The sequence below is a fragment of the Fukomys damarensis genome, unplaced genomic scaffold (genome assembly GCF_012274545.1).
Source record: "Fukomys damarensis isolate Sample0158 unplaced genomic scaffold, DMR_v1.0_HiC HiC_scaffold_16, whole genome shotgun sequence".
Taxonomy (NCBI): Eukaryota; Metazoa; Chordata; class Mammalia; order Rodentia; family Bathyergidae; genus Fukomys; species Fukomys damarensis.
Window position 1 is genome coordinate 51,853,092 of NW_022900928.1, and position 3,007 is coordinate 51,856,098.

The 3,007-nt window shown below is 36.5% G+C and overlaps 1 pseudogene; it reads left to right on the top strand.

Annotated features, from left to right (window-relative positions):
* Window positions 1-492: 492 nt before the first annotated feature.
* LOC104874842 overlaps window positions 493-3,007 on the top strand; it is a 3,207-nt pseudogene continuing 692 nt past the window's right edge.

Below are 3,007 nucleotides of genomic sequence, written 5' to 3' on the forward strand. Positions count from 1 at the left end.
ATATATATATATGCCGGGTTTCAAATAGTCAGAGAACAGTATTATAAGAATGGAAAGAAAAAAGCTAGGTGTTGGGTTGGAGTTAGTGTGAGCTTATGGTTTTCAATGGATATATAGATAGAGAAATAAGCATAGATCTAAAAATGTGTGTGTGCATATATATGAATCATATACATACATATGATTAAGTGTACATATATTCTTTGGCATTACCTGACATGGGCCCTGAAACAATGGTACCCCGATAGCAATAAATAACACTAGGTATTAGATATTGACTGCTAAGACCACTCTCTCTGTCTTGTTTTTCTAAAAAAATGTTTTTGAAGCAGGTACCACTTCTTCAGGCTGGCCCTGAACTCAATATGTAGGCCAGGCTGGCCTCGAACTCATGGCGATTCTCCTGCCTCAGTATCCTGAGTGAGTTCTGGGATTACAGTAGTGCACCACCATGCCTCACCGATCCCTCTCCTTTAAAGGAACCAGACCTCCATGGAGAAACAACTGATCCAGGTATAGTGAGTGAAAAGTAGATGATAAACCTGCTTAGCAGGAGAGTAAGGAGGTGTTTAAAAATTGATGGTAACATAGCAAAGGGGTGCAGAAGCTGGCCTGAAGTGCTCCTGTTGGTCAAATCTGGAGGCTTTTGTATATTAAAATAAACAATGATAGCAACATAGTGTAAGTAAATAAAATAGGACTCCATTAGTTCATATACATATAAATAAAAATAGGGCATACGATGACTGGAGTACTTACATATCTGAAAGTGTTTCCCTAGGAAATACTAAGGGAAAAGGAGAAAGTTAACAGCTAAAAACAAAGGTAAAGAAAAAAATCAGTAATTCTATAGATGATGAATAAAAGGCAACAAAATTTGGACACCAATATTACTGTCATTATATTAGATTCATAGCTTGGTAAGGATTGTGGGCCCTTAGGTTAAAATGTATGATATTGTCTAGGTTAATCTTGACAACAACTCTGAACATGAGATTAGGAGAAAACCAAAGGAGAATGGACATCATTCAGAGATCCTGGTCTTGGAATGGAAGCAATAAATTAGAATGAGGCTTTTGTTTGACCACTTTTAAAATATTATCAGAAAGAACAGGTAAATCTTAACTTGCACAAGGGTTGTTGGTTGCATTATGTTATATCAAGGCTTTTTTTTTTAGAAGAATAAGTCTTAGCTGGGCCCAGTGGTGCATACCTCTAATTCTAGCACCCAGGAAGCTAGTACAGGAGGATAGAGCTTAAAGCCAGGCTTGGCTATAGAGCAAGACCTTGTCTCAAAATAAGAAGCATAAGTAGAAAAGGAGATGAATATTGGTGTAGATTAAATCAACAAATGGGCTCTTTTGAACTTTTCCATCCTTATGATTGTTGCCACTCTGTAATTTTATTCTGTGTTTAGGGGTTCCTTACCTTCTAAGACAGAGCCTTCATTATTGAAAATGTCAAGCATTTTCTTGCTCCTAGGCCCCTGTCTGCATGTCCAGACTTTGAATTAGCATTAGTGACAGGAAGACTTAGCTGCCACACAGATGCACTCTGGTGAGTCTGGAGGGGTGCTTGCATCTTCTTGTAGATTTGTGTGATAGACAGGACCCAGTATCCAGTTTTGGCACTGGCGAGAAAAGTTGTTTTGATTATGCCCAGTGATGTGATGGTAGCATTTTACAGAAAAGTTCTGTAAAACATGTAGGGTATTTTGATTTATTGGCTACTGTTGCCACTGTCTATTTTTTCATGTCGTGAACATTTTGTAATCAACCCCAAATATCTTCTATACATTTTCTTTCTACTTAGTGAGACAAAGTTTGCATCTTATGGTTGTAATTAAATACACTGACTGATACAATTAATTAATTTCGTTAAAATATAAATAAGGAAGCTGGGTGTGGTGCACACGCCTTTAATCCCTGCACCCGGGAGGGAGGCTGAGGCAGGAGGATTGCTGTGAGTTAGAGACCAGCCTGGGCTACATAGTGAGTTCCAGAGTTCCAGGTCAGTCTCAACTACATAGTGAGACCCTGTCTCACCCCCTCCCCCAAAAAAAGGAAATTAAAGGTATTTCCCAGAAAATAGAACTGAGAAATGAAGAAACAAAATTATGAAGAAAAATATATAAAAAAATTGGAGCTCAAACCAGGAGAACAGACATCCAACAAAGAAGAGTTTCAGAAAGACATAATTGAGAAAATAGAGAAGAAATAATATAGGATTTCTCTTCACTAAGGGCTGAGATTTCCAAACTAAAAAGCTCCATTAATTTCCCAGATCATCAAATATAAAAAGAGCCATTACCCTGATATTTCATAAAAACAGAAATAAAGAGAAAAGATAGGTCACAAAGAATGGGAATTCGAATGGCTAAAATACAGGATTCTAGGAAACAGTGAGAAATTCTAAGGTGAAATGACTTTATGCTTTTACACTCAATCTATCAGTCAAGATACATAATAACCAACTTCAAATTAGTTATTCAGTACAGGACATAAACCAAAAAGAAACAAACAATAATACAAACTTTCTTTTCAAAGTAAGATAAACTATTAGTATAAATAAAACAAATTAGCATGTGTTATACCCATTTTGTTGTTAAGAAAATAAGTTCAGAGAAATGATTTGACTTCATGGGTCACCAGCTGGCAAATAGTTGCTTGAACTAGAATTTGGATTTCTTGCAGGGCAAGTTCTCAGTTTCTTTCAAACAGGATAGGTGCTTCTTGGTTTCTAACCACTGGAGTAAATTCCAGTTCTTTAGACAAGTGCCTGGTGGAATATTGTTGTTCGCTAGGAGTTTTATCATTCCCTACACTGGTAATTGCCTTCCCTTTGTGTATGTGTGTATATATGCACACAATATTCACATCTTTTATATCCTTGAAGCCTAGCTAGGTTTCTTTTGGTTAATCACAGACTTCAATTGTTATGGAAGCACAATTATCTTTCTTAGGAGTCCCAATTCTGTCTCTGTTGGAAATATATATATATATATATG